Source organism: Lagopus muta, chromosome 8 (genome assembly GCF_023343835.1).
Source record: "Lagopus muta isolate bLagMut1 chromosome 8, bLagMut1 primary, whole genome shotgun sequence".
In the NCBI taxonomy this organism is placed as follows: Eukaryota; Metazoa; Chordata; class Aves; order Galliformes; family Phasianidae; genus Lagopus; species Lagopus muta.
The window spans coordinates 17,368,481-17,382,295 of record NC_064440.1 but is presented as its reverse complement, the minus strand read 5'-3'; the positions used below and the strand labels follow the sequence as shown (position 1 = coordinate 17,382,295).

The 13,815-nt window shown below is 33.9% G+C and overlaps 1 protein-coding gene across 9 annotated transcripts in view; it reads left to right on the top strand.

Moving 5' to 3' along the window:
* Nucleotides 1-13,815, top strand: part of LOC125696589 (sodium channel protein type 1 subunit alpha) — a 170,025-nt gene that overhangs the window by 72,501 nt on the left and 83,709 nt on the right. For 3 of the 9 annotated variants that reach the window (XM_048952406.1, XM_048952400.1, XM_048952402.1), the window contains exon 1: nucleotides 11,632-12,077. The exons of 4 other annotated variants lie outside the window; for them this stretch is intronic. The gene's annotated coding sequence lies outside the window, so the exon portion shown is untranslated. Of the gene's footprint in view, nucleotides 1-11,630; nucleotides 12,078-13,815 lie in introns of those variants that run through there. 2 more of the 9 variants (XM_048952401.1, XM_048952404.1) reach the window with 2 other exon arrangements.

The following is a 13,815-nucleotide window of genomic DNA, read 5'->3' as shown; positions in this document are numbered from 1 at the left end:
ACTCTGGATAAAATTTGAGCACCATAAATGGAGAGCGAGGGCAATGAATTGTCATTTAGTTGTAACCATTTAGACAGAGCACTGAAATGCAATCAGCAGATAAAGAGTGCTGGAAAAAAATAATTTTGAATTCTTTAGTGAATGACAATATGTAAAATTAGGCCCAGGCTTAGTTCCAACAAACAAGAATGTTGGGTTTTTTTTTTTTTGTTTTTTTTTTTCTTCAAATTCCACTGGCATTTATACATCAGAATGGTTAGAGAAAATAACCTTGAGAAGGATGTTCTGCCAACAATTTACTTTGTACTTGTTCAGTGAGATTTTTAAGTAACAGTAAACTAAAATCTTCAGAAACTTTATTTGCTTGGATTTTCAAATTACTGGGATATGTAATGCTTCGATGTTCTTGAAAATAGCAACATGGATACTAGACACATTTGAAAAAATAAGAGGTTAGTATGGCAAAACAATATAGCATGCATATATGCTTTTCAGTAGAGACTGTGGAAGCACACATGTATGCTTTTATTACACAAGCACAGAATTTGATTCTCGATCACTTTCTATTTCTCATGATAAGCAAATTCCAATTCCCAGCTTATCTTCTATCCAGTCGTATTTGGATATTTTATCTACATGTCATTTCGGTACAAACAGCAGGAGATACAGTAGTAAAAGCACCTTCTCAGTTCCCGTGCCTTTACGCTACAGCATCTGCAGGAAAATCAGGCCTCACAAGCCTGAACTGCAATGTGTAAGCAAACAGCAATAAATACTTGCGTAGATGCAATTACCTGTCATTCGAAAAAATAGGGTTTGCAAGAGCCTATTATTTGATAATGCCTTGGGTTTTCTTTTCTTTTTTTTTTTTTTAATATATACTGTATATACATAGTATATACATAGTGTATACCTTGCTCTGTTTGAAATGATAGGTGCCCAGCTCCACTGTTTAAAATAATTTTTATTGTAAGCAAAGAAACATTTAATTCACATTAATTTCTGGCAACTGCTTTGCTTTCGCTATCAAATTGCTAAAAAATAACAATATAAAAATCATGTTTGCAGTCTCTTCAGGTTTTAGGCTGCAAATGCAGTTCATAAAGCTAAACTGAGCAGTAACCATAAGCAACTTGATACAGATGCCTACTCGGAATACCTGAGGAAGCAGCTAACATTTCAATAGCAAAAACTTCTAGACACAAATGAAAACTAATCTGTGCCAATAGAAGAAAAATTCATACATAGAATGCAATGGTATTCTCCAACAATAAACTCAAGTATTTTAACTTAGCAAAAATAACTCTAAGATTGTTGTTAATTAAACATACTTTTTCTACTATAATGTATATTGCATTTTATTCAGCTATTGTGTTTGTTGTTGTTTTTAATGATTTATTTAGGGAGGAAAACTGCTGATGTCTTGTTAACTTCTGATGTCGATGGGCGAGATAACGTTCTATAACTATATTTTTTATTTTAGAATTATTATTTTGCTCTCTGACAAAATAATTTGCTCTGCATTTGCTTGCAGGATTTTAGTTGAAAATGTTCTATGTAATCTCTAATAATTATTTTTCTTGTTATTAGTACAAGCTTAAGATCCTTTGGGAGACCACCACTTTGTATGTCTACCTTTATTTCAACTCTCGTTTCTGTTCAATAAGAATTTAAGATCAATAGTTCTTGGCCAGCAGTATCTATGCAGAGCTCTTTGTCTATGCAGACAGTATAATCTAACCTAACCTATATAAACAATGAATTCTCAGCACTAAAAAAAAAAAAAAAAAAAAAAAAAAAAAAAAAAAAAAGCAGAAATCTCTCTTCACTCTGGATAACTGGCAAATAATAATCTTCCTCTAACATATATTTATAGCAGATAGACTGCAAAGATATTTGGGAATAGGAAGGAGATATTCCAGGGAGAATGCTGAAGGAGTCCTGGAAACGTTCCACAAGCTTAATGTATTCTAGTGGCTATTTTTTCCTAGTTAAAAAAAATTGTGATTCTAAGACTTCAGGCTCTTGTTGAATATAAAATATGCATAGCAGGGCAGAAAGGCATTTGAATCAAACTTTACTGATGTATCCAAAATGGTCATTATTATGTTTTTCAGTGTGATGCCATTTTGGAAAGAGGACCACCTTTTATACTCCTTCTGAATAGTTCTCTATCAAGATTTAGGTATTTTTGTGGCACTTGTGATTCTCTTCTGCATCCCTTGTGATGCACCAAAAACAAACAAACAAGGAAGTCCACTTCAGCCATAATTCAGTTGCATGTAAAAAGTTAGTAAATCACAAAAAGTAATAATCTTTCTGACACATTGGCTATTGCTTATGATAGCAATGTCTAGAATATCAGCTTTCAAAGGTTTGTAATGATTCAGAACATACATTTGCATAGTTTTTTATGAAAGTAAGACAAAAGTTGAACTCTTCAAAAAATTATTTGCAATGAAAATTTAAGCAGGTTTGAAAAATTAAAAAACAGCAGTGTAAATGCTATTTGAAGAGCAGAGCATCTTTTAACTCTAGAATATTGAGTCACATCTCACAGCCATGTCATGACAACATAGGCCTGTAGCTGCTCCTTATTTTCAGTTTCTAATCTTAATAAAAGTTTGCTAAAAGTATAGAAGCTCCTACTACTGTCCTCTTAACAATAACAGCCACATTTCACTTAAGGTAGTTGTGCTATTCCTCACGGCGAGACATGCAGTGAATACAGACATTGATGTGACCCTCAGAAAGTTTGTCCATAAAAATGTGTGTCCAAATGGTGCCAGCAAAGAAATGTCTGAGAGCCTCAATGTATTTTATTGTAAGTTGCTATTTTGGGGCAAGGTGTGTAGTTTGATTTAAAAATTGAAATTAAACATTATATTTGTGTATAGTCGGATATAAAGTACAAAAAATTGGAACTTCAGAGTACAGAATAGAAAAGTTGGTTTTCAATTGAAGAATGAAAGTTTTAAAAGTAAAAAAAAATGACCATAAATGGAATAGTCTGGGAAAAAAGGCTGGTGTGTTCCTGTGGTGAAAAGGAAGGGGAGCTTTGAGGGCAAGCAGGAACAGAATCACAGAATGGCCAGGGTTGGAAAGGACCTCAAAGATCATGAATCTCCAACCCCCTGCCACATGCAGGGCCACCAACCTCCCCATTTAATGCTAGACCAGGCTGCCCAGGGCCCCATCCAATCTGGCCTTGAACACCTCCAGGGACGGGGCATCCACAACCTCTCTGGGCAGCCTGTTCCAGCACCTCACCACTCTCTCTGTAAAGAATTTCCCCCTGACATCCAACCTCAATCTCCCCTCCCTCAACTTAAAACCTTTTCCCCTTGTCCTGCAGTTATCAACCCTTTCAAAGAGTTGATTCCCCTTCTCTTGGTAGGTATTGAAAGGCTGCCTTTAGGTATTGAAAGGCTGCAATGAGGTCCCCCTGCAGCCTTCTTTTCTCCAGGCTGAAACTATCAGTTGATATGTATTGCTCTGATGAACAAAAGGCAAAACGTCATGAGGAGACCTGAAGAAAAGTTTTAGAGTTTTACTAACATCTTATGAGAGATACTAAAGTGTCAATGAAATTCATCCAGAATTAAGGACAGAATTACTAATTTGCCAAAGGGAAAATTAAGAAACACATATGACTGCAGGAGAATGTACTTTGCTGTAGACAAGCGATTTCTCTGTTCCTTTCATCTTAAAATAATATTTTCCTATGACTTCTGCAGACAGTTCTGTTTTAAGATGACTGTAATCAAATTGTTCCTTTAGAGGCCATGAAAGAACTACTCTCAGATGCACAGATAAGTCAGTTGTATTCTGTTTATTCCTTTTTCTGTTAATTCCTTTGAGGTAGTACAAATTAGCCCCTGGAGATCATATAGTTTTTTTAAATACATCTATACCTTAAAGGAATAGTGGGAATAAGCCAGCTGTACCTTGCTCATGAATTCAGCTTTAAAAAGACTGTGCAAGGCTTGGGGCTGCAGCTCAGATGGGCAGAGAAAGGTTTCCAAGGGCTTTCCCTTCTTCTGCAGCACAGGACATCTTTATGCCTTTTACCATGCAATCACTTGTCCTAAGAAGCATTAGCAGCATTTCTTCCACTCTGCCAGCCAACTATTTCATCTCCTCCTGATTTCAGTCAATATAAATAAATATTTGGTTTTATTAGCATAGTAACTTAGTCTCGTGGATTGAAGCTCAGACTAAGCTTTCTAGCCCATGAGGTCTGGAGTTCTTTGAAACACTGTTCCTTTTGTATTTTGCAGCTTTTTATTTTGCTGAAAATGGCTATATGTAAGTGGCTGCAACTGAGTAAAGTCACTGGTAATTAGCATTTATTCTATGTTCACATTGAAAATACTTAAGCCTATCTTTCAGCAATGATAGTTTTGATCATAAAATTCTAGTTCCAGACTGGCCTTGCCACTGTAGCAGACTCTGAGTAACACAAGGTAGGGTGGGGAGATGCGGAAGGAAAGCGTCTGTAGCTCCCTATAAGAGTAACCTGGCTTAAGGCTAGGGGAGCAGCTGCCACATAGTTAATGTCCTAACAGATGTCTTATTTTTAAAAGAAGATAAAAAATGACTTGAGCCTGCTTTCTAAGTCTTGGAGAAGGGCATGTGGAAAATTTAGTGGGAAACCCACTGTTTCCAGGAGGCTGGTAAATCACAGAAGTCCTTGAGGAGGTTTTGAGACCACAGAGCTGTGGTTATAGGAAGAATGTTCTATTAATGTTTCTATTTGAGTATGCCATAGAATTCCTTACATTTCTTGTAGGAGGGAGTTCAATCTCCTTCTCAAGTAACTCCATTTAAACCTTTGAGCTTTCAGTTAGCTTCAGTCTGAGGCAAGGGAGCTGATAGATTTTCATTGCTTTATTTCCACCTTCAGACACCAAAATTTGAGTTGTACAAGGCTCAAAGCTGATGTAAGCTGAACTACTGGCTCATGGTCTCTGGTAGGGCTGTAATAGGCACCCAAACAGTGACTGAAGGATGAAGACTAGTGACTTGTTTTCTCAAGGTCACTTTTCCATAGATTCCAGTAAAAATACTTTAAAGAAGAAGTAAATGCACAGTGAATAATTTTATGTCATTGAAATGCCATAAAAGATAGAATTTGCTGAACCCATCTGAGATGTCCTGGAAAAAATTGGAAAAGTGCTTTTTCTCACTGACTTTCAGTTAGTGATTTGAGTATAGCTATAGCTGAATGTTGAAGAATAACACAATAGAAGTGGTGGAGAGAAAAAAGGGAATTTCTGCAGCAGATTTTTTTGTGAGATCGCATTGTTTAAGGGAGTGTTAGAAAGTCCGAAAGAGGCTAATACAATCATCCATTATTGTTAAAACACATGGCTATTTATGTACTGCTTTTGTAAATTTATGTCAATTTTTTGTCAATTTGTTGATTTATTTATTTTTTCCTCTGCATGACAGCAAACCAAACAGTCACTTACAAGGACATTCACTTTATTTTCACACTAGATGGAATAAAAAAGAGACAGCTGTGTCAAAAAGATGAGCAAGATAAGCAAAATAATTTATCTTTTCAAAAATAACATAGAAATTTATGACTGTTTGTCCTTTTGGTTTCAAAATATTATTGAAGATTATACAAATTGTGTTGTTTTCAGTTCAGTGTTTAGTTAAATGGAGGTATTATTCAGTAAATCAACTAAGAGTGACCAAATAAAAGTTTATTCTGACAAGAAAAACTCATTAAGAAAAAAAAAAGGTATTCTAATAGTTTCTCAATTTTCTTTAGATTAAACAGAGTTCAAATCTTTTCTAAGGCTAATATGTAGTGCTGCTAAGCTCAAATTCTGGGAGCATTTGAACTGAAAGAGAAACCTGTATACAAGCCTATCTATATAAAGAGTATTGGCAAGGAAATATTGTGCTATATAAATAAATAATGTATTGTGTATTTGTCAGCCAGTGACTGACCTCAGAACCTGGGCTTTACGGGGTATAGCTGACAGCACCTTAAATCCTTCTGCTCTGGAAGGAATACTTGAAACTTACAAAGAAGATTTGAAAGATCTATCCTGTTCTGTCACTATCTCATGAGACTAGTTGTAGGTTCTGTTTTTAGGTTGAAGGTATTGTCCTGAAAGACTTGTCTCATTCTTAGTAATACTTATTTAAGTTTAATACTTATTTATTATCAGTTTAATACTTACTTAGTATTAGTATTAGTTATTTAGTATTAGTATACTAATTTTTATTTAGTATTAGTTTAATACTTATTTAATACTTATTTTGGTGTTGTTGGAGAGGTGAAGACAGTCAAGTTTTGTACATCTTGGCCCCACTGGGTCTAGATGATCTTTATTGTCTATTCCAACCCAAGCCATTCCATGATTCTAAGTTAGTTTAAACAGTAATATGTAAGTCCAAAGTGTCGATGTGGAATATATATCCTGAAAAGCCCTTATTGCTGCTCAGAAAGTCCTGTGGTGAAAACGGATGCAGATGCCAGACACATCTGGGTTTTTTTTTAGGCAATTTTGGGATAAGTTATTGCCAAATGATTAGGAACTTCTTGGGAAGAGGAAAGAGATCAAGGAGAATCTGTGTCATCTAATGGAAGCAGCCAAATAAATTAAATAAAAGGAACAAAATCTGATGATGGAATAGTATTTGGGGTACTACAGGTATTTTTAGAATTCCTGGTAAAGTACAATACAAGAACTGTCACTTTTCTATACAAAAAACCACAAATTTTTCTAGAACTATAAATGTTTCTAATAATTGAATGGAGATTAAAACCTAAAACAGGCCTAAATATAATTTACTAGATGGGCTTATGTTCCACGCCAACTGACAAATGTGTAGAACATGCTACTTATATTCAGAATGACACTGAATTCATCTCTCTATGCCTTTTGTTGCTAGAATTGTGAACTTGTTTATGTGGTACCTCTCTCAACATTTTGGTTTAGACAATTTCGTTCATGTGTCAAATCAGTATCTAAAAAAAAAAAAAAAAAGCAAAAAAATTGCTCTTTTAGCACTAGTGGTACGTTTATTATGCTGAACTATACATCTGTTTTGTCTGACTTTATTCTTAGGTATTTACAGTTAGCTTGGAATTTAAAGTAATACTCCAATACTACAATTTCAAAAAAAAAAAAAAAAAATTGTGTTTGCCACAACTTGCTAACTTGCTCTTCAGCTCATAGGGTCTTCTTTAGCGAGATAAAATAAATAAACCTAAACTTAATGTAATGACATAACTGAGAAGAATATGCCAAAACAACTGAAGTACAGACTACCATTTGTGATGATTTTCTATTGATAACAATCAGTCATTTACTCCAAGTAAATAGGCATATTTATTGAAGAGTCAATTAACTAATTTCTCTCTCTCTTTCTCTCTCTCTCTCCTGTCCTTCGTTCATCCTATTTTTGCCATTCTCTTTTAGTATTAATGTGCAGAACAGCAAGATTTTTTTGTAAGTACAAAAATAGTGGCCTAGGAAATCAGTGTGTATACTCTCAGAGGTTAAATAGGCAAGTCTATACATCTTACTGAAAATCTGGAAAATATAAAAGGCTGTCATAGCTTTTTTTTTTTTTTTTTTTTCCAGAGGAAATATGCTGGAGAGAAGTCAAAGAACAGTATGACTATTAAGATTATTGTGACCTTGACCTACTCAATGTTCACAGTGGTGAATTTAGAATGTTTTTGTGCTTATTTGGGTTATATATTTTTCAGCTTTTTTTTTTTTTTAAAGAATTATGTATAACATTAATTATCAGAAATTTTCCATCCATAGAAAATTGTGTAATCAGTGATACCTATATGCAGATACTAATCTGCACAGAATTTTAGAATTCAGATTTCACCTATCAGTGCTGAAATACTAGAGTATTTGAAGGAAAGCCAGGGACCTTTTTAAAGGATGTAAGAACACCAAGCATGTAGAACAGTAAAGAAAGGAGATCTGAAAATATTGAAACACTGTGTATCTAAAACATACAATATATGTTCAGAAATATTGCTACTTCCTAAGCTGCTCTATAATGCAGTTGTAAGGATGGTAAGTTATCCTCTAAGAATGAAAGAAGAGTATTTTAGAATTGTACTTCTGCCTATTCAGATACTAGAATCAGTCAGACGCTCCAGGAACTTTAACCAAGTAAAGGAGAAGAATCTTCATCTTTGACTAGTCCACCAATAATCCTTATTGTGAGATGTTAAAAAATAAATGTAAATTTAGAATGCTGTTAATTGTCTTGAGCTGTTAGGAACTACTACTACTCCTCCTCAAAGAAACAAATCTAAAAATTGTACTACCTATTTCAAAAAAATAGATATGCATTTACTGGTTTTTAGAAGTGAAGGTAGCACATGCATTAGAATATCTTTTCGAAAGTCTTGAGAGAGACAGGGATAATCGTATAAGGAAAAAAAAAAAACCAATTCATTGATAAGACTACATGAGATGAGGTCTAAATACAGGGCGCTATAATAGTACTGGGTTTTATTTTTTGAAGACTGCAGTCTGCTGTTTACACACGTCTGCATCAGTCACTTGGGAAACTTGTTCAGAAACATAAGGAAGTAATTATTTGAGAAAAGAAAGCAAGTTTAGGGAAGGATTGGGGAAAAAAAAAAAAAAAGAAAACAAGAAAAAACCAACCCCCACAATTCAAGATATTGTAGAAGTCTCTCCAGTCAGTGATACTGGTACATTTTAACATTTCATCAAATCCCAAATGGGATCTATCTTAGTAAGAGTAAACCTCAAGTAATGATTTATTTATACACAAAGCATCTTAAGAGCAAGGTGCCTAAAAAAAAAAGCATCCTGTTTATTCAAGGTTGTTGGCAGAAATAATGTCTGTGAGATAATGCTTCCCTCTTTTCTGCACGGAATAGAACCCTGTGGAAATAAACTTAGCTAGTAAGCATTAATTTAGTGATGAGCATTGTTAACTTCTGACGAATATTACAAGCAGGAAAAATTCCTGAACTTGTTTCATAGACTTACAGTCTTCTGTGAAACTTCAGTACCAGTATCTGCATGAGGTATGCTATACTAAAGCAGTCTAATTTGTTTTGTATTCCTTACATGTTCAAATCTCAAACATTTGTATGTTTACATCTGTCCTTGCATGAAGGACAATCCAGTCCATTCTTTTTCAATCAACGACTTTGTCCTCCAATGATTTGCAAAAGGATACAATTAATATATATTTTTTTCTATTTTTATTTACTTTGACAAAAATCTTTCTGACTGCTAAGGTGTCAGAACAATGCATTTTGGGCAATGATACAAACTACTGATTTTCTTACCACTGTCAAAGCATTACAGTCGACTACTCACCATTGCAGATGGCTCAGAAATAGTTGTTCATTACCAGCCCTATATGAAAGCTGTTGTGTCTCTTTGTATTAATATATTCTTGACTTGACAGAAGTTAAGGCCAAGGTAATCTAGAACAAAAATTCTTGTAAAAATTATCACAAATCAGAAATTTTGTGGTCCAGTGGCAGAGTAATTTGACTAATTCTTGAGTGAGATAAACAATTTTTACTCTCTGGACAATATTATGGACTGCAGGTATATTCTGAATGACAATAATGTAATGTTTTCAAGTTTCTATTCTATATTTTACTTATGATCAAGGATATGATGAAACTTAGCAATTTTTCTGCAATTATATATATATGTTATAGGCAAGATCATAGAAAATAAAGTTGCAAAAACTGTATTTATTACATAATTTTGCTGTAGATTGAATAATCTGTATCAAACTTTTCTAATAGATATTTGCCTAAACTATGACATCAAACAAACTGCATATTGCCTTTTGTACTGCTCACTCTCACGTTAGCTAACTGTTAGCTAAACTACTCTGTTCATTTAGAGGTTTTCTGCTTAATACCTGTGTATTGGATTTGTTTACCTGTAGTTTTTTTCCATAAGCTTTATTAATTTTTCTACCTGATGCAGTCAAATTTTGATTTGTTGTATGCAGATTATCCTGGTAATATTTAAACTGTTCTATGGCTGCAGAGGCTGGTGTGTTTGGATAGATAGTTACTGATTTCAAATACACCATTGATTATTTAAAAATCATTCTCAAGTGATATTTCCCTTACATTTTTGTGGTTTCGAAATTATAATTTAGATGCACAGCTGGTATATCCTGAGTCATTAGTGATCTATGTACTGATCTTTCCTATTTTTTATCTTGCCTTCCCAAGAGAGCAGAGAAAATCATTTCACAATGGACCAAAAAAACAACTGATTAAAAAGAAATTTTTTAACTTGATCAAATTTGTTGGTAAAGCAACAGTATGTTTATTTAGAAAAGAGAAGTAATAATTAAAATAGATTTTTTAAAATGTATTATTTTTATCCCTTTCACCTTCACCTTGATTTTCCCATTTCAGATGAAATTATGTGTTTACTCTCCTAAGGCATAACTCAGTATAACAGACACTTTACTTAAGCTGACTTCTGTAAATCCCAGCCAATCTTCCACATCTCATAATTTTCAGGCAGAAATAATTCTGTATGGATGCTTCAGCTCTTGCTGAGTTCGATGGTCTGTCCTTTGATGTTGGTGGGGTGTTGTTACTGAGTTCCTACTTTATCTTGCATTTAATGAAGCCAAATTATTTAATGAAGTAAAATTACGTTAGTCTCTTACTGCAGATATTCATCTCAAACACATTTAATTTAAAGGTGAAGGAGCATCAAATTTGCTTTCATAAATAGTTTTTCATAGAAAGTACTTTTCTAAATACTTTCTTAACAATACTTACATAAAACATTAAGTATTATTAAGACATAGTTTCTTTTATTCCTCAATTAATATATTAATTGTCAACACCACATGGACATTAGAAATTTGCATCCAGTTGCTATTTCTTTTGATCTCGAAGAATAACACTGTGTCAAATATAACTAAAAAACTTAAGTTGTACTGTTGTAGTAAAAATCTTTCTTTTATAAGGACAAACTATACTATTCAAAATATTCATTCAAGAATGATTTTTTAATGCACTACCAGTATTTAAGGTTCTTTACCTGCAATTAAAGTATTAAAATAAAATATAGAATAGGAGTTATAGGCAATGATTTTAAGTAAAATAAAGCTGCTTTTTCTAAACAACAAGACAGTGTAGGTTTCTGTCTGCTGGATAAGCCTGGATATATTTTTCCCTTCTTTGCCCACTACAGAGAAAGTGCTGATAAGTTTCAAACAACAATAAACTAGGAAATGCCCCAGAGCTTCTCCCCCACAAAATAGAAGAAAACCCAGCTCAAAAATAACAAAAAAATCTTCACAAAAATAAATATATCTTACCCATCGTTTTCTTGAAAATATTAAAATATCTGTAATGTAATCTGTTTAACCTCTGCAACTCCAGCTGAAACAGAGAACAAATGGTTCTTTTCCCAGAAACGAACTTACTTGCATGCAGTAAGATTTATTTAAAGGAACAGCACTTCTCACTGGAAATTAATCCTGGTACTTTATCTTATACCATTGCTTTTCTTTTACTCACCACAATGGCTATTATATAGAAAAATCTAAGCAGCAGTAGTCTGTGCCTCTCCTTTCTTATTTTGCTGTGCTGTTGCTCTCCAATTAGCTGTAGCTATGCAGTCCTGCAGACAGTGTGACAGGAACTCTCTTACCTTGACAGCAAGTACAGATGCAGCTTTTGCACTTGCAGCCTGCCTTACGCTAGTAACACCCTCACTCCTTCCGGTCATTCATTCCAGGGGAGGAATGACACCAGCATTTCTGAGCTGTTCTTGTGTTTTCGCCCAGAGCACTCGGGGAAAGCAGACTTCGTGATCTCCATGCTAACTACTAGCCTGCCTGCTGCCAGTTCTCCCTACTTCTGCCAGTGATGACATTCAGCTTGCTCCTCCACACAGAATACAGCACTGATTCCTCATTATGTAAGGCAGTCTAGGTCAAGTGTAGGAGAGACACTGCTGGCCTGAGCAAGCTAGTGGATTGTTTCCTCAGCTTCATGCTTCATGGGGTCTGGATGCTGGATCCTGATCTTTGCTACATCTTCTTGGGTAAATGTTTTTGCATGATTTAAATGGTTACTGTGCTATTTTTCTATGCAGATAACTGTCAGCCATTCTGTGAATTGCAGAAAGAATTGCTAGGTGAAATCAGCTCTGTCAGCATGATTAAATTATCAGACTAGCTCTTCTAGGCGTCTAGCTTTAAGACACTTTACAAATGAATAAATCATAAACTGGATTTGTTTAACAAACATATTTTCTAACCGTATGGGGATTATTGTTGATTTGACTGATTAAGCAGTGAATTAAATCCATTTGCCTGAGCGTGGTGTTGGGATGCATTATTGGATATAGCTATTAGCTCTGAGAGGTTTACTGCAGTTCTTGGCTATTGCTTTGTTTTACCCTTTAAAGTACAAATACTCTTCTTTTATTAGACAAAACATAAAGAAGCAAAAAAAGAAAAAAAAAAAACAACCAACTCTAATTATCTTTTGGAGGAAGCAATTATATCCAGGATTCTATTACCTATTTACTGGTTTAATACATGAATCAGTGTGCTTATAAAATATCTAAGGTGAATACTGCAGATAAAATTACACTAGGTGGCTGCTCTGCAGAATGCCTTAACAGTATCTTAGCTAGATTTGCATTAGAGTGTAGCCTTTTCACAGGTACCATGTAGAATTCAAAGATTTTTAATATATTTATTCACAATTGAAAACTAGTCTGTAATAATATGTAGAACAGATTTTTCACCAAATGAATTACACATACAGAGGACTGTCAGGTGCTGGAAAGTGTGATTATACTCGAATGCAGCAGAAGAGGCCCTGGAAAGTAACAGCATAGCACTGATGCTGCAGTATCATGTGGGGAATTTCAACAAGGCAAGCTTCTAGCTAAGGAAAATTAGCATTTAATAAATTATAATTTATTTGAAAGAGTAATGAGAAAACTCACGTTTATATGCAGTACCTTGGACAGCAACTGCTTTTCTCCCCTGTTCCTGCAGTCTACTTTATGGCAGTTGGCAATTTGTTATAATTAAATACTACTAATTTAAGATACGTTAAACAAATTCTAAAATACTAAAAATACCTGTGATATACTTTGGTCAGCCTGTATATCATTCAGATTTAGCAGCTTTCTAACAAGACTCCATTTAATGTATTAACATAATTCAACATAAACATCATTATTTTTATGTTAATAGGATTCAAAGCTGAACATAAAAAATACTAAATTGTTATCTGTTGACTATATGGTATTCACAGAATTGTCTTGTAGGTAATCATTAATTCTAGGAATAAATACTAAGGTCTTTTTTTCAAATCAAAATAGGTTTGATTAATTTACTATGTACAGACATAACATTTTGAAGGGAACAATGGAATTTGTTTAAATGCATTCATCCCCCCCCCCCCCCCTTCCTTCCCCTCTTCCCCTGGAAACTAGTGGTTCATCACACTGTTCTAGAAATAACTGATAGAATTTCATTTCAACGTTTATTTGTATGTAATGTAATTCATTCTTTAAAATATTTTACTCATTTAAAAGCTCTTGTTCTCTTCATTGTCTCCTAGTTGTTATGTAGATTTATTTTGTGATTTAGTAGAAACACTAGGCTGTTGCCTTTATTAACCACTGTATAAGTGAAGTTATATTGAAGAATATATGACATGCTTTTGATATTCTAAAATCACCTCTCCTGCAATGCAATATATGACATTATAATATTTTATAGACATTATTTTATAGTTCAAAATACAGAAGTATGTTTTGC